This window comes from Mauremys reevesii, linkage group 12, assembly GCF_016161935.1.
Source record: "Mauremys reevesii isolate NIE-2019 linkage group 12, ASM1616193v1, whole genome shotgun sequence".
Lineage (NCBI taxonomy): Eukaryota > Metazoa > Chordata > Testudines > Geoemydidae > Mauremys > Mauremys reevesii.
Window position 1 is genome coordinate 46648292 of NC_052634.1, and position 27072 is coordinate 46675363.

General features: G+C 52.5%; 9 non-coding genes across 9 annotated transcripts; 4 read left to right on the top strand and 5 right to left on the bottom strand.

The window, feature by feature from the left end:
- Window positions 1-1795: 1795 nt before the first annotated feature.
- Window positions 1796-1907, bottom strand: LOC120376083. The gene has a single exon (XR_005587005.1). It is a non-coding gene; the product is annotated as a U5 spliceosomal RNA (small nuclear RNA).
- Window positions 1908-5587: 3680 nt separating this feature from the next.
- Window positions 5588-5743, top strand: LOC120376288. The gene has a single exon (XR_005587186.1). It is a non-coding gene; the product is annotated as a U1 spliceosomal RNA (small nuclear RNA).
- Window positions 5744-7666: 1923 nt separating this feature from the next.
- On the bottom strand, window positions 7667-7782 carry LOC120375979. The gene has a single exon (XR_005586907.1). It is a non-coding gene; the product is annotated as a U5 spliceosomal RNA (small nuclear RNA).
- Window positions 7783-11458: 3676 nt separating this feature from the next.
- On the top strand, window positions 11459-11617 carry LOC120376255. Its single transcript, XR_005587157.1, has one exon. It is a non-coding gene; the product is annotated as a U1 spliceosomal RNA (small nuclear RNA).
- A 1913-nt stretch (window positions 11618-13530) lies between these two features.
- On the bottom strand, window positions 13531-13646 carry LOC120376000. Its single transcript, XR_005586927.1, has one exon. It is a non-coding gene; the product is annotated as a U5 spliceosomal RNA (small nuclear RNA).
- Window positions 13647-17340: 3694 nt separating this feature from the next.
- On the top strand, window positions 17341-17503 carry LOC120376184. The gene has a single exon (XR_005587092.1). It is a non-coding gene; the product is annotated as a U1 spliceosomal RNA (small nuclear RNA).
- Window positions 17504-19415: 1912 nt separating this feature from the next.
- LOC120376071 lies at window positions 19416-19528 on the bottom strand. The gene has a single exon (XR_005586994.1). It is a non-coding gene; the product is annotated as a U5 spliceosomal RNA (small nuclear RNA).
- A 3686-nt stretch (window positions 19529-23214) lies between these two features.
- On the top strand, window positions 23215-23377 carry LOC120376211. The gene has a single exon (XR_005587117.1). It is a non-coding gene; the product is annotated as a U1 spliceosomal RNA (small nuclear RNA).
- Window positions 23378-25293: 1916 nt separating this feature from the next.
- On the bottom strand, window positions 25294-25406 carry LOC120376080. The gene has a single exon (XR_005587002.1). It is a non-coding gene; the product is annotated as a U5 spliceosomal RNA (small nuclear RNA).
- Between the last annotated feature and the right edge of the window lie 1666 nt (window positions 25407-27072).

Below are 27072 nucleotides of genomic sequence, written 5' to 3' on the forward strand. Positions count from 1 at the left end.
TACTTCTAGGTATCTATGTCACAAGTTCATACTTGTAAACAAAGCTCAGCACTGAAACTTTACTTGGGACTCTTTTTGTAATTGGCATTCCCTGGTCTATTGCATCTGATCTGCTCTCTAGTCTGCCTTTGGGGGGCTTGGACCGGTGCCTTCCTTGGCTCTATGGGGACCTGCCTGCTCTGCTTCTTTCCCTGCTTGTAGCTTCTTGCCCGGCCCTTCTTCTCGGGCTCTTTCTCCTTTGTGGGAGGACGGCCTGTCCAAAACGCCTGTCCCACCAGGTCTCCTCGTCCAACAGGCAGCTTCGCCCCCTGCCCTGGGGCCGCTTTGGCTTTCGCTGTCTGTTCCTGTCTCTTGGTGGCCACCCTGTCTGTGCTACGGAGACTAGGCTGTCACAACCCCATGCTGGAGGAGGGCTTTCCGTCGCTTGAGGCCCACCCACCGCCTGCCCGAATGCCCTTTAGCTACGCTGCGGGTTAGGGCGGCGTGGCCGTGTCGCCCAGCAGCGGGTTTTCCCTTTTGCACACCTCTGACGGACGGAGCTGTTTTGACTTAACTGTTCAGCACGCACCGACCCTCGGGCCTGGGCTGCACGGGGAACGTAAATCGGCGCGGCTACATCAGTCCGCGCCTTGGTCGGAAGAATTCTTCCGTCCACCTAGCTCCCGCCTTCGGGAGGTGGATGGCAGGCACCAACGAGGAAAACCCTCTCCAGGACCCTTCTCCGGGAACAGTGCCCTTCCGTTTGGGAGATTATGCTGCTTTAAAAAGAAATTGTTTAACTGCCTTTCTCTGAGGCAAGGTTGACTTTGTATTGCTTCCCTCGTGGCTCCTTATAGCAGTTGTGTTCTGAAATCTTTAGGGTTTGACTTCATTTATGATGAAATCTTGCTGTAACTTTATTCTAATTTTCAATGAGTAACTAGACCTGAGCTGTTTGGCGTGTTAGTGGAGGATTGTTTAAAAACCTGGGATTCCACTTTCGGCTGCCTTTCCATTACATTTCCTCTGAAAGCCCACCGAAAGCCTCCACTTCCCACATAACTCTCTCAAACCTGCAGTCATCAGGCATACAGAAGATGCTTACAGTTTCACTCCATACGAGTCCAGTTCCTTGCTGTTTCCTGTCTAACCACTGCACACATATGGTATCCCCTCCCTACCCGGAGCTGCTTCCTGGCTTTTGCGCTCAGGACAGGAAAACGAGAATGGAGAGGTAAGCTGTGCAGGAAACTCTTCCTCAGCTCGCACTCCACCCCCAAGGGCCTTTCGAGGTCTTCTTCAGACTTCAGGTTTCATTTGATTTCCAAGGTTTATGGGCTCATTAATTAGCCATCTCTCCTAATGCAGGGATCCTACGGGTCAGACCAAAGATCGATGGCCCAAAAGAGCTAAGAAACAGAAATAAAGGTGAGAGCTAGGCGTTACATTCAGATGAGAATCCAGAATCTGACTGTGCCCTGGCATGTTCAACGCTGCCGAAAAGAAGGAGCTCGTCAGGTCCCTCTGCTAGCACCCAAATCTGGTGGCTAGTCGGTCTGCTGGGAAATAAGGAAAAGGAAAAGAATTAAAGGAGTCAGGCAATAACAAGGAAATGAAAAGGTTTGTTGAACGGGTTCTGTCTGATTGACTGTCTTCCCAGCTACCCGTCCAAGTTAAAGACCTAGCCCAGTATCCTGTCTGCTGACAGCAGCCAATGCCAGGTGCCCCCTACTATACTTTTTTCATACTATAGAAAAGCTTCAGCCAGTGACACCAGCTCAGGGAGCACTCTTCTGTTTTTCTCACAGCAGACAACAGCCTTGCCAAAGCAAAGCCTTAAAATTGGCTACAAACTCATCAACGTTCCTCTCCACGGAAATCTTTAGTAAAGCGAAAGATTTATACGAACTGAAGAGAAAGCAGAGTACGTAGAACTCGTGGCAGAGGCGCTGCCGGGGCAACCGCCTACGCTCCCAAAAGTCAGGGTGACGACTCTCCCAGCCCGCTACACCGCTAGCTTTCAGAGGAAATGGAATTGAACCGATTGGCAGCCCGAGTTGGATCATCGGAACCGGGGACACAGGGAGCAAAACCAGCCCCTCGACCAGGGACTCGCCGCTGCACGCAATGCACTGTGGCTATGCAAATAAGATGCTCCGGCCGTCTCCGGCGCTCAAAGGAGTCTTTTCTCCGGGCTGCCTCTGCTCCTTCCCGGCTGGGCGGAGATTGTGATGGGGCAGCTGCTCTCCTGAGACAGTCCCGCTGATGCCCAGGCGCATGGAGGACGGAGCCGGACGAGAAGCCAGAGGGCACTTGGCCCACAGCTAAAACCCGAGCAAACGCACACACTTTGCAAAGTAACAGGAGCGGGATCTCGCACATGAGATTCTATCTGCCGGCCGAGTGCGACCCGCGTTGTACCTGCCGCTTGGTCTGCCTCTGCTGCAAAGTAGCTCGCCTCGCTCAGATCCTTGGGGTTCGCTGAGCTGCAGCTCACCTTGATACACGGGAACAGCTTCAAATCATGGACTATCAGGGTTGGAAGGGACCTCAGGAGGTCATCTAGTCCAACCCAATCCCCAACTAAATCATCCCAGCCAGGGCTTTGTCAAGGCTGACCTTAAAAACCTCTCAGAAAGGAGATTCCACCACCTCCTAAGGAACCCATTCCAGTGCTTCACCACCCTCCTAGTGAAAAAGGGTTTTCCTAAGATCCAACCTAAACCTTCCCCACCGCAACTTGGGACCATTGCTCCTCGTTCTGTCATCTGGTGCCCCTGAGAACAGTCTAGATCCATCCTCTTTGGAACCCCCTTTCAGGTAGTTGAAAGCAGCGATCAACTCCCCCCTCATTCTTCTCTTCTGCAGACTAAACCATCCCAGTTCCCTCAGCCTCTCCTCATAAATCATGTCTTCCAGCCCCCTAATCACTTTTGTTGCCCTATGCTGGACTCTTTTCAGTTTTTCCACATCCTTCTTGCAGTGTGGGGCCCAAAACCGGACACGGTACTCCAGATGAGGCCTCACCAACGTCGAAGAGAAGGGAACGACCACATCCCTCGATCTGCTGGCAATGCCCCTACGTATACAGTCCAAAATGCCGTTAGCCTTCTTGGCAACAAGGGCACGCTGTCGACTCATATCCAGCTTCTCGTCCACTGTAACCCCTAGGTCCTTTTCTGCAGAACTGCTGCCTAGCCATTCGGTCCCTAGTCTGGAGCAGTGCACGGGATTCTTCCGTCCTAAGTGCAGGACCGGGCACTTGTCCTTGTTGAACCTCATCAGGTTTCTTTCAGCCCAATCCTCCAATTTGTCTAGGTCCTCTGTAGCCTATCCGTACCCTCCAGCGTATCGACCGCTCCTCCCAGTTTAGCGTCATCTGCAAACTTGCTGAGAGTGCAGTCCACACCATCCTCCAGATCCTTAACGAAGATATTGTACACAACCGGCCCCAGGACCGAGCCTTGGGGCACGCCGCTTGAGACCGGCTGCCAATTAGACGTGGAGCCATTGATCACTACCCGTTGAGCCCGAGGACCTAGCCAGCTTATAGTCCACCTTATAGTCCATTCATCCAGCCCAAACTTCTTGAACTTGCCGACAAGAATACTGTGGAGACCGTATCAAAAACTTTGCTAAAGTCAAGGAAGAACACATCCATTGCTTTTCCCTCATCCACAGACCCAGTTCTCTCCTCACAGAAGGCAATTAGGTTAGTCAGGCGTGACTTGCCCTTGCTGAATCCATGCTGACCGCTCCTGATCACTTGCCTCTCCTCTAAGTGCTTCAGAATTGATTCCTTGAGGACCTGCTCCATGATTTTTCCAGGGACTGAGGTGAGGCTGACTGGCCTGTAGTTCCCGGATCCTCCTTCTTTCTTCCCTCTTTTAAAGATGGGCACTACATTAGCCTTTTCCCAGTCATTTGGGACCTCCCAATGGCCATGAATTTTCAAAGATAATGACCAGTGGCTCTGCAATCACACCCGCCAACTCCTTTAGCACCCTCGGATGCAGCGCATCCGGCCCCATGGATTTGTGCTCATCCAGCTTTTCTAAATAGTCCCGAAGCACTTCTTTCTCCACAGAGGGCTGGTCACCTCCTCTCCATGCTGTGCTGCCCAGAGCAGCAGTCTGGGAGCTGATTTTGTTCGTGAAGACAAAATCACGAAGGGGGAGGGTGGGGAAGCATTGAGTACATTAGCTTTTTCCACATCCTCTGTCACAAGGTCGCCTCCCTCATTCTGTAAGGGGCCCACACTTTCCTTGACTTTCTTCTTGTTGCTAACATCCCTGAAGAAACCCTTCTTGTTGTTACTCTTAACATCTCTTGCTAGCTGCAACTCCAAGCGTGAGTTGCCCTTCCTGATTTCACTCCTGCGTGCCTGAGCAATATTTTTATACTCCTCCTGGTCATTTGTCCAATCTTCCACTTCTTCAAACGGCGCTGCCTGCCAGTGCACTCAGCCTCACTTGGCAGGTAACAAAAGGGATCGAGTGGCCGTCCAGTTTCTGGAGAGTGGCTGACAACACCCGACCTTCTGCCCTGAGGAGAAACTGACGTGAGACAAGGCAGGGAGGTCATTCTTGTATTGGACCAACTTCCGGTGGGGAGAGAGCGAGAAGCGAAATGCAAGCTGCACTCTTTCCCTAGCAGCAGGTGGGCCACGTCGTCTCTCCGATGGCCTGGCTTCCCGGGACGGGACCGCTACAACTTAGATAATTTTTACCTCAAGGTTACCAAGACACAGACAAGGTTTTCATCTCGAGGCCAAAAGACCAAAAACATCAAGACACTTGATCACCGCCTTGGATAGGCCAAGATTTAAAAGTTTATTAGAAAATATTTGAAAATGAACGATACAGAGAGTTGAAACGTCAGCTATTGGTCATCGGGGGTGACATACAGAGCATAGGGCAATTTTAGTTTGAAATGTTTATTAGAAAATGTTTAAGAATAGATACAATTTAGATAATGCTTTCCCAGCCAGAAGGGGTAAAGAGAGTTTGTAACATCAGTTACTGGTCATCAGGGTGACATACAGAGTATAGGGGGATGCTAGTACTTTGGTATTGGACAGCACATAACTTTTATACAGTGTGCAATGTCCCCAATGTGGGGTATACTGTGGGTGAGTTCAAGATACCTTCAGCAAGCAGTGAGGGTACATCACGCATACAACAGTTAAAGACAGTCATAGGTATAAATAAGCAAGCCAGGTAATGGGGATAGAATGACCCTCACATGGCAAAGTTAAGGTCTGTCGCACTCGATCTGAGCACTACACCCCATCTGAGCTCAAAGAGCTGAGCACGCAAGAGCGGCGGCCTGGGCGGGCAGGGGAGGCCCGAGCGGAGGCGGAGCCGCGTGAGCAGGTATGCAGATCTGTGTGCGAGCAGAGAATCGTGGGAGCGGACGCAGGCTGCCAGGCAGGGCCCGACTTTGGCACCGGGAGCTCGGGGTGGGAAGGGACGGTCTCCGGGGCGCGTCGGGGCAGCTGTCGGCAGTGGGGGCGGTGTGGGCGAGGCCGTCGGTGGGGCGCGGCGGTCCGCCCGTGTGTTATAAGTGTGGGGCGAGCGAGGCGGGCGGCGGCGGGCAGCAGGAACTCATACTTACCTGGCAGGAGATACCATGATCACGAAGGTGGTTTTCCCAGGGTGAGGCTCATCCATTGCACTGCGGGTGTGCTGACCCTGTGATTTCCCAAATGCGGGAAACTCGACTGCATAATTTGTGGTAGTGGGGACTGCGTTCGCTCTCCCCTGCTGATTGGTTTGAACAACAGACAACTGACAGTGGGCTGTTTAGGCTTAGTGCACTGCAAAGCAGCTTCTTAGGAAAGCAGTTGTTATTCTGGGCCTTTGGGAGTGCTCTTTCCACAGGCCCTGTACTTCTAGGTATCTTTGTCACACGTTCCTCCTTGTAAGCAAAGCTCAGCTCTGAAACTTTACTTGGGTCTCTCTGTGTTCTTGGCTTTCCCTGGTCTTTTGCAGCTGATCTGCTCTCTAGTCTGCTTTTGGGGGGCTTGGACCGGTGCCTTCCTTGGCTCTATGGGGACCTGCCTGCTCTGCTTCTTTCCCTGCTTGTAGCTTCTTGCCCGGCCCTTCTTCTCGGGCTCTTCCTCCTTTGACGGGAGGACGGCCTGTCCAAAACGCCTGTCCCACCTGGTCTCCTCGTCCAACAGGCAGCTTCGCCCCCTGCCCTGGGGCCGCTTTGGCTTTCGCTGTCTGTTCCTGTCTCTTGGTGGCCACCCTGTCTGTGCTACGGAGACTAGGCTGTCACAACCCCATGCTGGAGGAGGGCTTTCCGTCGCTTGAGGCCCACCCACCGCCTGCCCGAATGCCCTTTAGCTACGCTGCGGGTTAGGGCGGCGTGGCCGTGTCGCCCAGGAGCGGGTTTTCCCTTTTGCACACCTCTGACGGACGGAGCTGTTTTGACTTAACTGTTCAGCACGCACCGACCCTCGGGCCTGGGCTGCACGGGGAACGTAAATCGGCGCGGCTACATCAGTCCGCGCCTTGGTCGGAAGAATTCTTCCGTCCACCTAGCTTCCGCCTTTCGGGAGGTGGATGGCCGGCACCAACGAGAAAACCCTCTCCAGGACCCTTCTCCGGGAACAGTGCCCTTCCGTTTGGGAGATTATGCTGCTTTAAAAAAGAGAAATTGTTTAACTGCCTTTCTCTGAGGCAAGGTTGACTTTGTATTGCTTCCCTCGTGGCTCCTTATAGCAGTTGTGTTCTGAAATCTTTAGGGTTTGACTTCATTTATGATGAAATCTTGCTGTAACTTTATTCTAATTTTCAATGAGTAACTAGACCTGAGCTGTTTGGCGTGTTAAAGGAGGATTGTTTAAAAACCTGGGATTCCACTTTCGGCTGCCTTTCCATTACATTTCCTCTGAAAGCCCACCGAAAGCCTCCACGTCCCACATAACTCTCTCAAACCTGCAGTCATCAGGCATACAGAAGATGCTTACAGTTTCACTCCATACGAGTCCAGTTCCTTGCTGTTTCCTGTCTAACCACTGCACACATATGGTATCCCCTCCCTACCCGGAGCTGCTTCCTGGCTTTTGCGCTCAGGACAGGAAAACGAGAATGGAGAGGTAAGCTGTGCAGGGAACTCTTCCTCAGCTCGCACTCCACCCCCAAGGGCCTTTCGAGGTCTTCTACGGACTTCAGGTTTCATTTGATTTCCAAGGTTTATGGGCTCATTAATTAGCCATCTCTCCTAATGCAGGGATCCTACGGGTCAGACCAAAGATCGATGGCCCAAAAGAGCTAAGAAACAGAAATAAAGGTGAGAGCTAGGCGTTACATTCAGATGAGAATCCAGAATCTGACTGTGCCCTGGCATGTTCAACGCTGCCGAAAAGAAGGAGCTCGTCAGGTCCCTCTGCTAGCACCCAAATCTGGTGGCTAGTCGGTCTGCTGGGAAATAAGGAAAAGGAAAAGAATTAAAGGAGTCAGGCAATAACAAGGAAATGAAAAGGTTTGTTGAACGGGTTCTGTCTGATTGACTGTCTTCCCAGCTACCCGTCCAAGTTAAAGACCTAGCCCAGTATCCTGTCTGCTGACAGCAGCCAATGCCAGGTGCCCCCTACTATACTTTTTTCATACTATAGAAAAGCTTCAGCCAGTGACACCAGCTCAGGGAGCACTCTTCTGTTTTTCTCACAGCAGACAACAGCCTTGCCAAAGCAAAGCCTTAAAAAATTGGCTACAAACTCATCAACGTTCCTCTCCACGGAAATCTTTAGTAAAAGGCGAAAGATTTATACGAACTGAAGAGAAAGCAGAGTACGTAGAACTCGTGGCAGAGGCGCTGCCGGGGCAACCGCCTACGCTCCCAAAAGTCAGGGTGACGACTCTCCCAGCCCGCTACACCGCTAGCTTTCAGAGGAAATGGAATTGAACCGATTGGCAGCCCGAGTTGGATCATCGGAACCGGGGAAACAGGGAGCATAACCAGCCCCTCGACCAGGGACTCGCTTCGCTGCACGCAGTGCACTGTGGCTATGCAAATAAGATGCTCCGGCCGTCTCCGGCGCTCAAAGGAGTCTTTTCTCCGGGCTGCCTCTGCTCCTTCCCCGGCTGGGCGGAGATTGGGATGGGGCAGCTGCTCTCCTGAGACAGTCCCGCTGATGCCCAGGCGCATGGAGGACGGAGCCCGGACGAGAAGCCAGAGGGCACTTGGCCCACAGCTAAAACCCGAGCAAACGCACACACTTTGCAAAGTAACAGGAGCCGGGATCTCGCACATGAGATTCTATCTGCCGGCCGAGTGCGACCCGCGTTGTACCTGCTGCTTGGTCTGCCTCTGCTGCAAAGTAGCTCGCCTCGCTCAGATCTTTGGGGTTCGCTGAGCTGCAGCTCACCTTGATACACGGGAACAGCTTCAAATCATGGACTATCAGGGTTGGAAGGGACCTCAGGAGGTCATCTAGTCCAACCCAATCCCCAACTAAATCATCCCAGCCAGGGCTTTGTCAAGGCTGACCTTAAAAACCTCTCAGGAAGGAGATTCCACCACCTCCCTAAGGAACCCATTCCAGTGCTTCACCACCCTCCTAGTGAAAAAGGGTTTTCCTAAGATCCAACCTAAACCTTCCCCACCGCAACTTGGGACCATTGCTCCTCGTTCTGTCATCTGGTGCCCCTGAGAACAGTCTAAATCCATCCTCTTTGGAACCCCCTTTCAGGTAGTTGAAAGCAGCGATCAACTCCCCCCTCATTCTTCTCTTCTGCAGACTAAACCATCCCAGTTCCCTCAGCCTCTCCTCATAAATCATGTCTTCCAGCCCCCTAATCACTTTTGTTGCCCTATGCTGGACTCTTTTCAGGTTTTCCACATCCTTCTTGCAGTGTGGGGCCCAAAACCGGACACGGTACTCCAGATGAGGCCTCACCAACGTCGAAGAAGGAACGACCACATCCCTCGATCTGCTGGCAATGCCCCTACGTATACAGTCCAAAATGCCGTTAGCCTTCTTGGCAACAAGGGCACGCTGTCGACTCATATCCAGCTTCTCGTCCACTGTAACCCCTAGGTCCTTTTCTGCAGAACTGCTGCCTAGCCATTCGGTCCCTAGTCTGGAGCAGTGCACGGGATTCTTCCGTCCTAAGTGCAGGACCGGGCACTTGTCCTTGTTGAACCTCATCAGGTTTCTTTCAGCCCAATCCTCCAATTTGTCTAGGTCCTCTGTAGCCTATCCGTACCCTCCAGCGTATCGACCGCTCCTCCCAGTTTAGCGTCATCTGCAAACTTGCTGAGAGTGCAGTCCACACCATCCTCCAGATCCTTAACGAAGATATTGTACACAACCGGCCCCAGGACCGAGCAGCAGGGCACGCCGCTTGAGACCGGCTGCCAATTAGACGTGGAGCCATTGATCACTACCCGTTGAGCCCGAGGACCTAGCCAGCTTATAGTCCACCTTATAGTCCATTCATCCAGCCCAAACTTCTTGAACTTGCCGACAAGAATACTGTGGAGACCGTATCAAAACTTTGCTAAAGTCAAGGAAGAACACATCCATTGCTTTTCCCTCATCCACAGACACAGTTCTCTCCTCACAGAAGGCAATTAGGTTAGTCAGGCGTGACTTGCCCTTGCTGAATCCATGCTGACCGCTCCTGATCACTTGCCTCTCCTCTAAGTGCTTCAGAATTGATTCCTTGAGGACCTGCTCCATGATTTTTCCAGGGACTGAGGTGAGGCTGACTGGCCTGTAGTTCCCGGATCCTCCTTCTTTCTTCCCTCTTTTAAAGATGGGCACTACATTAGCCTTTTCCCAGTCATTTGGGACCTCCCCCAATGGCCATGAATTTTCAAAGATAATGACCAGTGGCTCTGCAATCACACCGCCAACTCCTTTAGCACCCTCGGATGCAGCGCATCCGGCCCCATGGATTTGTGCTCATCCAGCTTTTCTAAATAGTCCCGAAGCACTTCTTTCTCCACAGAGGGCTGGTCACCTCCTCTCCATGCTGTGCTGCCCAGAGCAGCAGTCTGGGAGCTGATTTTGTTCGTGAAGACAAAATCACGAAGGGAGGTGGGGAAGCATTGAGTACATTAGCTTTTCCACATCCTCTGTCACAAGGTCGCCTCCCTCATTCTGTAAGGGGCCCACACTTTCCTTGACTTTCTTCTTGTTGCTAACATCCCTGAAGAAACCCTTCTTGTTGTTACTCTTAACATCTCTTGCTAGCTGCAACTCCAAGCGTGAGTTGCCCTTCCTGATTTCACTCCTGCGTGCCTGAGCAATATTTTTATACTCCTCCTGGTCATTTGTCCAATCTTCCACTTCTTCAAGCGGCGCTGCCTGCCAGTGCACTCAGCCTCACTTGGCAGGTAACAAAGGGATCAGTGGCCGTCCAGTTTCTGGAGAGTGGCTGACAACACCCGACCTTCTGCCCTGAGGAGAAACTGACGTGAGACAAGGCAGGGAGGTCATTCTTGTATTGGACCAACTTCCGGTGGGGAGAGCGAGAGAAGCGAAATGCAAGCTGCACTCTTTCCCTAGCAGCAGGTGGGCCACGTCGTCTCTCCGATGGCCTGGCTTCCGGGACGGGACCCGCTACAACTTAGATAATTTTTACCTCAAGGTTCCCAAGACACAGACAAGGTTTTCATCTCGAGGCCAAAAGACCAAAAACATCAAGACACTTGATCACCGCCTTGGATAGGCCAAGATTTAAAAGTTTATTAGAAAATATTTGAAAATGAACGATACAGAGAGTTGAAACGTCAGCTATTGGTCATCGGGGGTGACATACAGAGCATAGGGCAATTTTAGTTTGAAATGTTTATTAGAAAATGTTTAAGAATAGATACAATTTAGATAATGCTTTCCCAGCCAGAAGGGGTACAGAGAGTTTGTAACATCAGTTACTGGTCATCAGGGTGACATACAGAGTATAGGGGGATGCTAGTACTTTGGTATTGGACAGCACATAACTTTTATACAGTGTGCAATGTCCCCAATGTGGGGTATACTGTGGGTGAGTTCAAGATACCTTCAGCAAGCAGTGAGGGTACATCACGCATACAACAGTTAAAGACAGTCATAGGTATAAATAAGCAAGCCAGGTAATGGGGATAGAATGACCCTCACATGGCAAAGTTAAGGTCTGTCGCACTCGATCTGAGCACTACACCCCATCTGAGCTCAAAGAGCTGAGCACGCAAGAGCGGCGGCCTGGGCGGGCAGGGGGAGGGGCCCGAGCGGAGGCGGAGCCGCGTGAGCAGGTATGCAGATCTGTGTGCGAGCAGAGAATCGTGGGAGCGGACGCAGGCTGCCAGGCAGGGCCCGACTTTGGCACCGGGAGCTCGGGGTGGGAAGGGACGGTCTCCGGGGGCGCGTCGGGGCAGCTGTCGGCAGTGGGGGCGGTGTGGGCGAGGCCGTCGGTGGCGCGGCGGTCCGCCCGTGTGTTATAAGTGTGGGGCGAGCGAGGCGGGCGGCGGGCAGCAGGAACTCATACTTACCTGGCAGGAGATACCATGATCACGAAGGTGGTTTTCCCAGGGTGAGGCTCATCCATTGCACTGCGGGTGTGCTGACCCCTGCGATTTCCCAAATGCGGGAAACTCGACTGCATAATTTGTGGTAGTGGGGACTGCGTTCGCGCTCCCCTGCTGATTGGTTTGAACAACAGACAACTGACAGTGGGCTGTTTAGGCTTAGTGCACTGCAAAGCAGCTTCTTAGGAAAGCAGTTGTTATTCTGGGCCTTTGGGAGTGCTCTTTTCCACAGGCCCTGTACTTCTAGGTATCTTTGTCACACGTTCCTCCTTGTAAGCAAAGCTCACCTCTGAAACTTTACTTGGGTCTCTCTGTGTTCTTGGCTTTCCCTGGTCTTTTGCAGCTGTTCTGCTCTCTAGTCTGCTTTTGGGGGGCTTGGACCGGTGCCTTCCTTGGCTCTATGGGGACCTGCCTGCTCTGCTTCTTTCCCTGCTTGTAGCTTCTTGCCCGGCCCTTCTTCTCGGGCTCTTCCTCCTTTGTGGGAGGACGGCCTGTCCAAAACGCCTGTCCCACCTGGTCTCCTCGTCCAACAGGCAGCTTCGCCCCCTGCCCTGGGGCCGCTTTGGCTTTCGCTGTCTGTTCCTGTCTCTTGGTGGCCACCCTGTCTGTGCTACGGAGACTAGGCTGTCACAACCCCATGCTGGAGGAGGGCTTTCCGTCGCTTGAGGCCCACCCACCGCCTGCCCGAATGCCCTTTAGCTACGCTGCGGGTTAGGCGGCGTGGCCGTGTCGCCCAGGAGCGGGTTTTCCCTTTTGCACACCTCTGACGGACGGAGCTGTTTTGACTTAACTGTTCAGCACGCACCGACCCTCGGGCCTGGGCTGCACGGGAACGTCGTCGGCGCGGCTACATCAGTCCGCGCCTTGGTCGGAAGAATTCTTCCGTCCACCTAGCTCCGCCTTTCGGGAGGTGGATGGCCGGCACCAACGAGAAAACCCTCTCCAGGACCCTTCTCCGGGAACAGTGCCCTTCCGTTTGGGAGATTATGCTGCTTTAAAAAGAGAAATTGTTTAACTGCCTTTCTCTGAGGCAAGGTTGACTTTGTATTGCTTCCCTCGTGGCTCCTTATAGCAGTTGTGTTCTGAAATCTTTAGGGTTTGACTTCATTTATGATGAAATCTTGCTGTAACTTTATTCTAATTTTCAATGAGTAACTAGGCCTGAGCTGTTTGGCGTGTTATTGGAGGATTGTTTAAAACCTGGGATTCCACTTTCGGCTGCCTTTCCATTACATTTCCTCTGAAAGCCCACGAAAGCCTCCACGTCCCACATAACTCTCTCAAACCTGCAGTCATCAGGCATACAGAAGATGCTTACAGTTTCACTCCATACGAGTCCAGTTCCTTGCTGTTTCCTGTCTAACCACTGCACACATATGGTATCCCCTCCTACCCGGAGCTGCTTCCTGGCTTTTCCGCTCAGGACAGGAAAACGAGAATGGAGAGGTAAGCTGTGCAGGGAACTCTTCCTCAGCTCGCACTCCACCCCCAAGGGCCTTTCGAGGTCTTCTTCAGACTTCAGGTTTCATTTGATTTCCAAGGTTTATGGGCTCATTAATTAGCCATCTCTCCTAATGCAGGGATCCTACGGGTCAGACCAAAGATCGATGGCCCAAAAGAGCTAAGAAACAGAAATAAAGGTGAGAGCTAGGCGTTACATTCAGATGAGAATCCAGAATCTGACTGTGCCCTGGCATGTTCAACGCTGCCGAAAAGAAGGAGCTCGTCAGGTCCCTCTGCTAGCACCCAAATCTGGTGGCTAGTCGGTCTGCTGGGAAATAAGGAAAAGGAAAAGAATTAAAGGAGTCAGGCAATAACAAGGAAATGAAAAGGTTTGTTGAACGGGTTCTGTCTGATTGACTGTCTTCCCAGCTACCCGTCCAAGTTAAAGACCTAGCCCAGTATCCTGTCTGCTGACAGCAGCCAATGCCAGGTGCTCCCTACTATACCTTTTTCATACTATAGAAAAGCTTCAGCCAGTGACACCAGCTCAGGGAGCACTCTTCTGTTTTTCTCACAGCAGACAACAGCCTTGCCAAAGCAAAACCTTAAAAAATTGGCTACAAACTCATCAACGTTCCTCTTCACGGAAATCTTTAGTAAAAGGCGAAAGATTTATACGAACTGAAGAGAAAGCAGAGTACATAGAACTCGTGGCAGAGGCGCTGCCGGGGCAACCGCCTACGCTCCCAAAAGTCAGGGTGACGACTCTCCCAGCCCGCTACACCGCTAGCTTTCAGAGGAAATGGAATTGAACCGATTGGCAGCCCGAGTTGGATCATCGGAACCGGGGACACAGGGAGCAAAACCAGCCCCTCGACCAGGGACTCGCTTCGCTGCACGCAGTGCACTGTGGCTATGCAAATAAGATGCTCCGGCCGTCTCCGGCGCTCAAAGGAGTCTTTTCTCCGGGCTGCCTCTGCTCCTTCCCCGGCTGGGCGGAGATTGGGATGGGGCAGCTGCTCTCCTGAGACAGTCCCGCTGATGCCCAGGCGCATGGAGGACGGAGCCCGGACGAGAAGCCAGAGGGCACTTGGCCCACAGCTAAAACCCGGAGCAAACGCACACACTTTGCAAAGTAACAGGAGCCGGGATCTCGCATGAGATTCTATCTGCCGGCCGGGTGCGACCCGCGTTGTACCTGCTGCTTGGTCTGCCTCTGCTGCAAAGTAGCTCGCCTCGCTCAGATCCTTGGGGTTCGCTGAGCTGCAGCTCACCTTGATACACGGGAACAGCTTCAAATCATGGACTATCAGGGTTGGAAGGGACCTCAGGAGGTCATCTAGTCCAACCCAATCCCCAACTAAATCATCCCAGCCAGGGCTTTGTCAAGGCTGACCTTAAAAACCTCTCAGGAAGGAGATTCCACCACCTCCCTAAGGAACCCATTCCAGTGCTTCACCACCCTCCTAGTGAAAAAGGGTTTTCCTAAGATCCAACCTAAACCTTCCCCACAACTTGGGACCATTGCTCCTCGTTCTGTCATCTGGTGCCCCTGAGAACAGTCTAGATCCATCCTCTTTGGAACCCCCTTTCAGGTAGTTGAAAGCAGCGATCAACTCCCCTCATTCTTCTCTTCTGCAGACTAAACCATCCCAGTTCCTCAGCCTCCCCTCATAAATCATGTCTTCCAGCCCCCTAATCACTTTTGTTGCCCTATGCTGGACTCTTTTCAGTTTTTCCACATCCTTCTTGCAGTGTGGGGCCCAAAACCGGACACGGTACTCCAGATGAGGCCTCACCAACGTCGAAGAGAAGGGAACGACCACATCCTCGATCTGCTGGCAATGCCCCTCGTATACAGTCCAAAATGCCGTTAGCCTTCTTGGCAACAAGGGCACGCTGTCGACTCATATCCAGCTTCTCGTCCACTGTAACCCCTAGGTCCTTTTCTGCAGAACTGCTGCCTAGCCATTCGGTCCCTAGTCTGGAGCAGTGCACGGGATTCTTCCGTCCTAAGTGCAGGACCGGGCACTTGTCCTTGTTGAACCTCATCAGGTTTCTTTCAGCCCAATCCTCCAATTTGTCTAGGTCCTCTGTAGCCTATCCGTACCCTCCAGCGTATCGACCGCTCCTCCCAGTTTAGCGTCATCTGCAAACTTGCTGAGAGTGCAGTCCACACCATCCTCCAGATCCTTAACGAAGATATTGTACACAACCGGCCCCAGGACCGAGCCTTGGGGCACGCCGCTTGAGACCGGCTGCCAATTAGACGTGGAGCCATTGATCACTACCCGTTGAGCCCGAGGACCTAGCCAGCTTATAGTCCACCTTATAGTCCATTCATCCAGCCCAAACTTCTTGAACTTGCCGACAAGAATACTGTGGGAGACCGTATCAAAAACTTTGCTAAAGTCAAGGAAGAACACATCCATTGCTTTTCCCTCATCCACAGACCCAGTTCTCTCCTCACAGAAGGCAATTAGGTTAGTCAGGCGTGACTTGCCCTTGCTGAATCCATGCTGACCGCTCCTGATCACTTGCCTCTCCTCTAAGTGCTTCAGAATTGATTCCTTGAGGACCTGCTCCATGATTTTTCCAGGGACTGAGGTGAGGCTGACTGGCCTGTAGTTCCCCGGATCCTCCTTCTTTCTTCCCTCTTTTAAAGATGGGCACTACATTAGCCTTTTCCCAGTCATTTGGGACCTCCCCCAATGGCCATGAATTTTCAAAGATAATGACCAGTGGCTCTGCAATCACACCCGCCAACTCCTTTAGCACCCTCGGATGCAGCGCATCCGGCCCCATGGATTTGTGCTCATCCAGCTTTTCTAAATAGTGCCGAAGCACTTTTTTCTCCACAGAGGGCTGGTCACCTCCTCTCCATGCTGTGCTGCCCAGAGCAGCAGTCTGGGAGCTGATTTTGTTCGTGAAGACAAAATCACGAAGGGGGAGGGTGGGGAAGCATTGAGTACATTAGCTTTTTCCACATCCTCTGTCACAAGGTCGCCTCCCTCATTCTGTAAGGGGCCCACACTTTCCTTGACTTTCTTCTTGTTGCTAACATCCCTGAAGAAACCCTTCTTGTTCTTACTCTTAACATCTCTTGCTAGCTGCAACTCCAAGCGTGAGTTGCCCTTCCTGATTTCACTCCTGCGTGCCTGAGCAATATTTTTATACTCCTCCCTGGTCATTTGTCCAATCTTCCACTTCTTCAAACGGCGCTGCCTGCCAGTGCACTCAGCCTCACTTGGCAGGTAACAAAAGGGATCGAGTGGCCGTCCAGTTTCTGGAGAGTGGCTGACAACACCCGACCTTCTGCCCTGAGGAGAAACTGACGTGAGACAAGGCAGGGGAGGTCATTCTTGTATTGGACCAACTTCCGGTGGGGAGAGAGCGAGAGAGAAGCGAAATGCAAGCTGCACTCTTTCCCTAGCAGCAGGTGGGCCACGTCGTCTCTCCGATGGCCTGGCTTCCCGGGACGGGACCGCTACAACTTAGATAATTTTTACCTCAAGGTTCCCAAGACACAGACAAGGTTTTCATCTCGAGGCCAAAAGACCAAAAACATCAAGACACTTGATCACCGCCTTGGATAGGCCAAGATTTAAAAGTTTATTAGAAAATATTTGAAAATGAACGATACAGAGAGTTGAAACGTCAGCTATTGGTCATCGGGGGTGACATACAGAGCATAGGGCAATTTTAGTTTGAAATGTTTATTAGAAAATGTTTAAGAATAGATACAATTTAGATAATGCTTTCCCAGCCAGAAGGGGTACAGAGAGTTTGTAACATCAGTTACTGGTCATCAGGGTGACATACAGAGTATAGGGGATGCTAGTACTTTGGTATTGGACAGCACATAACTTTTATACAGTGTGCAATGTCCCCAATGTGGGGTATACTGTGGGTGAGTTCAAGATACCTTCAGCAAGCAGTGAGGGTACATCACGCATACAACAGTTAAAGACAGTCATAGGTATAAATAAGCAAGCCAGGTAATGGGGATAGAATGACCCTCACATGGCAAAGTTAAGGTCTGTCGCACTCGATCTGAGCACTACACCCCATCTGAGCTCAAAGAGCTGAGCACGCAAGAGCGGCGGCCTGGGCGGGCAGGGGGAGGGGCCCGAGCGGAGGGGCGGAGCCGCGTGAGCAGGTATGCAGATCTGTGTGCGAGCAGAGAATCGTGGGAGCGGACGCAGGCTGCCAGGCAGGGCCCGACTTTGGCACCGGGAGCTCGGGGTGGGGAAGGGACGGTCTCCGGGGGCCGCGTCGGGGCAGCTGTCGGCAGTGGGGGCCGGTGTGGGCGAGGCCGTCGGTGGGGGCGCGGCGGTCCGCCCGTGTGTTATAAGTGTGGGGCGAGCGAGGCGGGCGGCCGGGCAGCAGGAACTCATACTTACCTGGCAGGGAGATACCATGATCACGAAGGTGGTTTTCCCAGGGTGAGGCTCATCCATTGCACTGCGGGTGTGCTGACCCCTGCGATTTCCCCAAATGCGGGAAACTCGACTGCATAATTTGTGGTAGTGGGGGACTGCGTTCGCGCTCTCCCCTGCTGATTGGTTTGAACAACAGACAACTGACAGTGGGCTGTTTAGGCTTAGTGCACTGCAAAGCAGCTTCTTAGGAAAGCAGTTGTTATTCTGGGCCTTTGGGAGTGCTCTTTTCCACAGGCCCTGTACTTCTAGGTATCTTTGTCACACGTTCCTCCTTGTAAGCAAAGCTCAGCTCTGAAACTTTACTTGGGTCTCTCTGTGTTCTTGGCTTTTCCTGGTCTTTTGCAGCTGATCTGCTCTCTAGTCTGCCTTTGGGGGGCTTGGACCGGTGCCTTCCTTGGCTCTATGGGGACCTGCCTGCTCTGCTTCTTTCCCTGCTTGTAGCTTCTTGCCTGGCCCTTCTTCTCGGGCTCTTCCTCCTTTGTGGGAGGACGGCCTGTCCGAAACGCCTGTCCCACCTGGTCTCCTCGTCCAACAGGCAGCTTCGCCCCCTGCCCTGGGGCCGCTTTGGCTTTCGCTGTCTGTTCCTGTCTCTTGGTGGCCACCCTGTCTGTGCTACGGAGACTAGGCTGTCACAACCCCATGCTGGAGGAGGGCTTTCCGTCGCTTGAGGCCCACCCACCGCCTGCCCGAATGCCCTTTAGCTACGCTGCGGGTTAGGGCGGCGTGGCCGTGTCGCCCAGGAGCGGGTTTTCCCTTTTGCACACCTCTGACGGACGGAGCTGTTTTGACTTAACTGTTCAGCACGCACCGACCCTCGGGCCTGGGCTGCACGGGGAACGTAAATCGGCGCGGCTACATCAGTCCGCGCCTTGGTCGGAAGAATTCTTCCGTCCACCTAGCTCCCGCCTTTCGGGGAGGTGGATGGCCGGCACCAACGAGAAAACCCTCTCCAGGACCCTTCTCCGGGAACAGTGCCCTTCCGTTTGGGAGATTATGCTGCTTTAAAAGAGAAATTGTTTAACTGCCTTTCTCTGAGGCAAGGTTGACTTTGTATTGCTTCCCTCGTGGCTCCTTATAGCAGTTGTGTTCTGAAATCTTTAGGGTTTGACTTCATTTATGATGAAATCTTGCTGTAACTTTATTCTAATTTTCAATGAGTAACTAGACCTGAGCTGTTTGGCGTGTTAGTGGAGGATTGTTTAAAACCTGGGATTCCACTTTCGGCTGCCTTTCCATTACATTTCCTCTGAAAGCCCACGAAAGCCTCCACTTCCCACATAACTCTCTCAAACCTGCAGTCATCAGGCATACAGAAGATGCTTACAGTTTCACTCCATACGAGTCCAGTTCCTTGCTGTTTCCTGTCTAACCACTGCACACATATGGTATCCCCTCCCTACCCGGAGCTGCTTCCTGGCTTTGCGCTCAGGACAGGAAAACGAGAATGGAGAGGTAAGCTGTGCAGGAAACTCTTCCTCAGCTCGCACTCCACCCCAAGGGCCTTTCGAGGTCTTCTTCAGACTTCAGGTTTCATTTGATTTCCAAGGTTTATGGGCTCATTAATTAGCCATCTCTCCTAATGCAGGGATCCTGGGTCAGACCAAAGATCGATGGCCCAAAAGAGCTAAGAAACAGAAATAAAGGTGAGAGCTAGGCGTTACATTCAGATGAGAATCCAGAATCTGACTGTGCCCTGGCATGTTCAACGCTGCCGAAAGAAGGAGCTCGTCAGGTCCCTCTGCTAGCACCCAAATCTGGTGGCTAGTCGGTCTGCTGGGAAATAAGGAAAAGGAAAAGAATTAAAGGAGTCAGGCAATAACAAGGAAATGAAAAGGTTTGTTGAACGGGTTCTGTCTGATTGACTGTCTTCCCAGCTACCCGTCCAAGTTAAAGACCTAGCCCAGTATCCTGTCTGCTGACAGCAGCCAATGCCAGGTGCCCCTACTATACTTTTTCATACTATAGAAAAGCTTCAGCCAGTGACACCAGCTCAGGAGCACTCTTCTGTTTTTCTCACAGCAGACAACAGCCTTGCCAAAGCAAAGCCTTAAAAATTGGCTACAAACTCATCAACGTTCCTCTCCACGGAAATCTTTAGTAAAAGCGAAAGATTTATACGAACTGAAGAGAAAGCAGAGTACGTAGAACTCGTGGCAGAGGCGCTGCCGGGCAACCGCCTACGCTCCCAAAAGTCAGGGTGACGACTCTCCCAGCCCGCTACACCGCTAGCTTTCAGAGGAAATGGAATTGAACCGATTGGCAGCCCGAGTTGGATCATCGGAACCGGGGACACAGGGAGCAAAACCAGCCCTCGACCAGGGACTCGCTTCGCTGCACGCAATGCACTGTGGCTATGGAAATAAGATGCTCCGGCCGTCTCCGGCGCTCAAAGGAGTCTTTTCTCCGGGCTGCCTCTGCTCCTTCCCGGCTGGGCGGAGATTGGGATGGGGCAGCTGCTCTCCTGAGACAGTCCCGCTGATGCCCAGGCGCATGGAGGACGGAGCCGGACGAGAAGCCAGAGGGCACTTGGCCCACAGCTAAAACCCGAGCAAACGCACACACTTTGCAAAGGAACAGGAGCCGGGATCTCGCACATGAGATTCTATCTGCCGGCCGGGTGCGACCCGCGTTGTACCTGCTGCTTGGTCTGCCTCTGCTGCAAAGTAGCTCGCCTCGCTCAGATCCTTGGGGTTCGCTGAGCTGCAGCTCACCTTGATACACGGGAACAGCTTCAAATCATGGACTATCAGGGTTGGAAGGGACCTCAGGAGGTCATCTAGTCCAACCCAATCCCCAACTAAATCATCCCAGCCAGGGCTTTGTCAAGGCTGACCTTAAAAACCTCTCAGGAAGGAGATTCCACCACCTCCTAAGGAACCCATTCCAGTGCTTCACCACCCTCCTAGTGAAAAAGGGTTTTCCTAAGATCCAACCTAAACCTTCCCCACCGCAACTTGGGACCATTGCTCCTCGTTCTGTCATCTGGTGCCCCTGAGAACAGTCTAGATCCATCCTCTTTGGAACCCCCTTTCAGGTAGTTGAAAGCAGCGATCAACGCCCCCCACATTCTTCTCTTCTGCAGACTAAACCATCCCAGTTCCCTCAGCCTCTCCTCATAAATCATGTCTTCCAGCCCCCTAATCACTTTTGTTGCCCTATGCTGGACTCTTTTCAGTTTTTCCACATCCTTCTTGCAGTGTGGGGCCCAAAACCGGACACGGTACTCCAGATGAGGCCTCACCAACGTCGAAGAGAAGGGAACGACCACATCCCTCGATCTGCTGGCAATGCCCCTACGTATACAGTCCAAAATGCCGTTAGCCTTCTTGGCAACAAGGGCACGCTGTCGACTCATATCCAGCTTCTCGTCCACTGTAACCCCTAGGTCCTTTTCTGCAGAACTGCTGCCTAGCCATTCGGTCCCTAGTCTGGAGCAGTGCACGGGATTCTTCCGTCCTAAGTGCAGGACCGGGCACTTGTCCTTGTTGAACCTCATCAGGTTTCTTTCAGCCCAATCCTCCAATTTGTCTAGGTCCCTCTGTAGCCTATCCGTACCCTCCAGCGTATCGACCGCTCCTCCCAGTTTAGCGTCATCTGCAAACTTGCTGAGAGTGCAGTCCACACCATCCTCCAGATCCTTAACGAAGATATTGTACACAACCGGCCCCAGGACCGAGCCTTGGGGCACGCCGCTTGAGACCGGCTGCCAATTAGACGTGGAGCCATTGATCACTACCCGTTGAGCCCGAGGACCTAGCCAGCTTATAGTCCACCTTATAGTCCATTCATCCAGCCCAAACTTCTTGAACTTGCCGACAAGAATACTGTGGAGACCGTATCAAAAACTTTGCTAAAGTCAAGGAAGAACACATCCATTGCTTTTCCCTCATCCACAGACCCAGTTCTCTCCTCACAGAAGGCAATTAGGTTAGTCAGGCGTGACTTGCCCTTGCTGAATCCATGCTGACCGCTCCTGATCACTTGCCTCTCCTCTAAGTGCTTCAGAATTGATTCCTTGAGGACCTGCTCCATGATTTTTCCAGGGACTGAGGTGAGGCTGACTGGCCTGTAGTTCCCCGGATCCTCCTTCTTTCTTCCCTCTTTTAAAGATGGGCACTACATTAGCCTTTTCCCAGTCATTTGGGACCTCCCCCAATGGCCATGAATTTTCAAAGATAATGACCAGTGGCTCTGCAATCACACCCGCCAACTCCTTTAGCACCCTCGGATGCAGCGCATCCGGCCCCATGGATTTGTGCTCATCCAGCTTTTCTAAATAGTCCCGAAGCACTTCTTTCTCCACAGAGGGCTGGTCACCTCCTCTCCATGCTGTGCTGCCCAGAGCAGCAGTCTGGGAGCTGATTTTGTTCGTGAAGACAAAATCACGAAGGGGGAGGGTGGGGAAGCATTGAGTACATTAGCTTTTTCCACATCCTCTGTCACAAGGTCACCTCCCTCATTCTGTAAGGGGCCCACACTTTCCTTGACTTTCTTCTTGTTGCTAACATCCCTGAAGAAACCCTTCTTGTTGTTACTCTTAACATCTCTTGCTAGCTGCAACTCCAAGCGTGAGTTGCCCTTCCTGATTTCACTCCTGCGTGCCTGAGCAATATTTTTATACTCCTCCTGTTCATTTGTCCAATCTTCCACTTCTTCAAACGGCGCTGCCTGCCAGTGCACTCAGCCTCACTTGGCAGGTAACAAAAGGGATCGAGTGGCCGTCCAGTTTCTGGAGAGTGGCTGACAACACCCGACCTTCTGCCCTGAGGAGAAACTGACGTGAGACAAGGCAGGGAGGTCATTCTTGTATTGGACCAACTTCCGGTGGGGAGAGCGAGAGAGAAGCGAAATGCAAGCTGCACTCTTTCCCTAGCAGCAGGTGGGCCACGTCGTCTCTCCGATGGCCTGGCTTCCCGGGACGGGACCCGCTACAACTTAGATAATTTTTTACCTCAAGGTTCCCAAGACACAGACAAGGTTTTCATCTCGAGGCCAAAAGACCAAAAACATCAAGACACTTGATCACCGCCTTGGATAGGCCAATATTTAAAAGTTTATTAGAAAATATTTGAAAATGAACGATACAGAGAGTTGAAACGTCAGCTATTGGTCATCGGGGGTGACATACAGAGCATAGGGCAATTTTAGTTTGAAATGTTTATTAGAAAATGTTTAAGAATAGATACAATTTAGATAATGCTTTCCCAGCCAGAAGGGGTACAGAGAGTTTGTAACATCAGTTACTGGTCATCAGGGTGACATACAGAGTATAGGGGGATGCTAGTACTTTGGTATTGGACAGCACATAACTTTTATACAGTGTGCAATGTCCCCAATGTGGGGTATACTGTGGGTGAGTTCAAGATACCTTCAGCAAGCAGTGAGGGTACATCACGCATACAACAGTTAAAGACAGTCATAGGTATAAATAAGCAAGCCAGGTAATGGGGATAGAATGACCCTCACATGGCAAAGTTAAGGTCTGTCGCACTCGATCTGAGCACTACACCCCATCTGAGCTCAAAGAGCTGAGCACGCAAGAGCGGCGGCCTGGGCGGGCAGGGAGGGCCCGAGCGGAGGGCGGAGCCGCGTGAGCAGGTATGCAGATCTGTGTGCGAGCAGAGAATCGTGGGAGCGGACGCAGGCTGCCAGGCAGGGCCCGACTTTGGCACCGGGAGCTCGGGGTGGGAAGGGACGGTCTCCGGGGCGCGTCGGGGCAGCTGTCGGCAGTGGGGGCGGTGTGGGCGAGGCCGTCGGTGGGGCGCGCGGTCCGCCCGTGTGTTATAAGTGTGGGGCGAGCGAGGGCGGCGGCGGGCAGCAGGAACTCATACTTACCTGGCAGGGAGATACCATGATCACGAAGGTGGTTTTCCCAGGGTGAGGCTCATCCATTGCACTGCGGGTGTGCTGACCCCTGCGATTTCCCCAAATGCGGGAAACTCAACTGCATAATTTGTGGTAGTGGGGGACTGCGTTCGCGCTCTCCCCTGCTGATTGGTTTGAACAACAGACAACTGACAGTGGGCTGTTTAGGCTTAGTGCACTGCAAAGCAGCTTCTTAGGAAAGCAGGTGTTATTCTGGGCCTTTGGGAGTGCTCTTTTCCACAGGCCCTGTACTTCTAGGTATCTTTGTCACACGTTCCTCCTTGTAAGCAAAGCTCAGCTCTGAAACTTTACTTGGGTCTCTCTGTGTTCTTGGCTTTTCCTGGTCTTTTGCAGCTGATCTGATCTCTAGTCTGCCTTTGGGGGGCTTGGACCGGTGCCTTCCTTGGCTCTATGGGGACCTGCCTGCTCTGCTTCTTTCCCTGCTTGTAGCTTCTTGCCCGGCCCTTCTTCTCGGGCTCTTCCTCCTTTGACGGGAGGACGGCCTGTCCAAAACGCCTGTCCCACCTGGTCTCCTCGTCCAACAGGCAGCTTCGCCCCCTGCCCTGGGGCCGCTTTGGCTTTCGCTGTCTGTTCCTGTCTCTTGGTGGCCACCCTGTCTGTGCTACGGAGACTAGGCTGTCACAACCCCATGCTGGAGGAGGGCTTTCCGTCGCTTGAGGCCCACCCACCGCCTGCCCGAATGCCCTTTAGCTACGCTGCGGGTTAGGCGGCGTGGCCGTGTCGCCCAGGAGCGGGTTTTCCCTTTGCACACCTCTGACGGACGGAGCTGTTTTGACTTAACTGTTCAGCACGCACCGACCCTCGGGCCTGGGCTGCACGGGAACGTCGTCGGCGCGGCTACATCAGTCCGCGCCTTGGTCGGAAGAATTCTTCCGTCCACCTAGCTCCGCCTTTCGGGGAGGTGGATGGCCGGCACCAACGAGGAAAACCCTCTCCAGGACCCTTCTCCGGGAACAGTGCCCTTCCGTTTGGGGAGATTATGCTGCTTTAAAAAAGAGAAATTGTTTAACTGCCTTTCTCTGAGGCAAGGTTGACTTTGTATTGCTTCCCTCGTGGCTCCTTATAGCAGTTGTGTTCTGAAATCTTTAGGGTTTGACTTCATTTATGATGAAATCTTGCTGTAACTTTATTCTAATTTTCAATGAGTAACTAGACCTGAGCTGTTTGGCGTGTTAGTGGAGGATTGTTTAAAACCTGGGATTCCACTTTCGGCTGCCTTTCCATTACATTTCCTCTGAAAGCCCACCGAAAGCCTCCACTTCCCACATAACTCTCTCAAACCTGCAGTCATCAGGCATACAGAAGATGCTTACAGTTTCACTCCATACGAGTCCAGTTCCTTGCTGTTTCCTGTCTAACCACTGCACACATATGGTATCCCCTCCCTACCCGGAGCTGCTTCCTGGCTTTTGCGCTCAGGACAGGAAAACGAGAATGGAGAGGTAAGCTGTGCAGGAAACTCTTCCTCAGCTCGCACTCCACCCCCAAGGGCCTTTCGAGGTCTTCTTCAGACTTCAGGTTTCATTTGATTTCCAAGGTTTATAGGCTCATTAATTAGCCATCTCTCCTAATGCAGGGATCCTACGGGTCAGACCAAAGATCGATGGCCCAAAGAGCTAAGAAACAGAAATAAAGGTGAGAGCTAGGCGTTACATTCAGATGAGAATCCAGAATCTGACTGTGCCCTGGCATGTTCAACGCTGCCGAAAAGAAGGAGCTCGTCAGGTCCCTCTGCTAGCACCCAAATCTGGTGGCTAGTCGGTCTGCTGGGAAATAAGGAAAAGGAAAAGAATTAAAGGAGTCAGGCAATAACAAGGAAATGAAAAGGTTTGTTGAACGGGTTCTGTCTGATTGACTGTCTTCCCAGCTACCCGTCCAAGTTAAAGACCTAGCCCAGTATCCTGTCTGCTGACAGCAGCCAATGCCAGGTGCCCCTACTATACTTTTTCATACTATAGAAAAGCTTCAGCCAGTGACACCAGCTCAGGAGCACTCTTCTGTTTTTCTCACAGCAGACAACAGCCTTGCCAAAGCAAAGCCTTAAAATTGGCTACAAACTCATCAACGTTCCTCTCCACGGAAATCTTTAGTAAAAGCGAAAGATTTATACGAACTGAAGAGAAAGCAGAGTACGTAGAACTCGTGGCAGAGGCGCTGCCGGGCAACCGCCTACGCTCCCAAAAGTCAGGGTGACGACTCTCCCAGCCCGCTACACCGCTAGCTTTCAGAGGAAATGGAATTGAACCGATTGGCAGCCCGAGTTGGATCATCGGAACCGGGGACACAGGGAGCAAAACCAGCCCTCGACCAGGGACTCGCCGCTGCACGCAATGCACTGTGGCTATGCAAATAAGATGCTCCGGCCGTCTCCGGCGCTCAAAGGAGTCTTTTCTCCGGGCTGCCTCTGCTCCTTCCCGGCTGGGCGGAGATTGGGATGGGGCAGCTGCTCTCCTGAGACAGTCCCGCTGATGCCCAGGCGCATGGAGGACGGAGCCGGACGAGAAGCCAGAGGGCACTTGGCCCACAGCTAAAACCCGAGCAAACGCACACACTTTGCAAAGTAACAGGAGCCGGGATCTCGCACATGAGATTCTATCTGCCGGCGGGTGCGACCCGCGTTGTACCTGCTGCTTGGTCTGCCTCTGCTGCAAAGTAGCTCGCCTCGCTCAGATCCTTGGGGTTCGCTGAGCTGCAGCTCACCTTGATACACGGAACAGCTTCAAATCATGGACTATCAGGGTTGGAAGGGACCTCAGGAGGTCATCTAGTCCAACCCAATCCCCAACTAAATCATCCCAGCCAGGGCTTTGTCAAGGCTGACCTTAAAAACCTCTCAGGAAGGAGATTCCACCACCTCCTAAGGAACCCATTCCAGTGCTTCACCACCCTCCTAGTGAAAAGGGTTTTCCTAAGATCCAACCTAAACCTTCCCCACCGCAACGTGGGACCATTGCTCCTCGTTCTGTCATCTGGTGCCCCTGAGAACGGTCTAGATCCATCCTCTTTGGAACCCCCTTTCAGGTCGTTGAACGCAGCGATCAACTCCCCTCATTCTTCTCTTCTGCAGACTAAACCATCCCAGTTCCCTCAGCCTCTCCTCATAAATCATGTCTTCCAGCCCCTAATCACTTTTGTTGCCCTATGCTGGACTCTTTTCAGTTTTCCACATCCTTCTTGCAGTGTGGGGCCCAAAACCGGACACGGTACTCCAGATGAGGCCTCACCAACGTCGAAGAGAAGGGAACGACCACATCCCTCGATCTGCTGGCAATGCCCCTACGTATACAGTCCAAAATGCCGTTAGCCTTCTTGGCAACAAGGGCACGCTGTCGACTCATATCCAGCTTCTCGTCCACTGTAACCCCTAGGTCCTTTTCTGCAGAACTGCTGCCTAGCCATTCGGTCCCTAGTCTGGAGCAGTGCACGGGATTCTTCCGTCCTAAGTGCAGGACCGGGCACTTGTCCTTGTTGAACCTCATCAGGTTTCTTTCAGCCCAATCCTCCAATTTGTCTAGGTCCCTCTGTAGCCTATCCGTACCCTCCAGCGTATCGACCGCTCCTCCCAGTTTAGCGTCATCTGCAAACTTGCTGAGAGTGCAGTCCACACCATCCTCCAGATCCTTAACGAAGATATTGTACACAACCGGCCCCAGGACCGAGCCTTGGGGCACGCCGCTTGAGACCGGCTGCCAATTAGACGTGGAGCCATTGATCACTACCCGTTGAGCCCGAGGACCTAGCCAGCTTATAGTCCACCTTATAGTCCATTCATCCAGCCCAAACTTCTTGAACTTGCCGA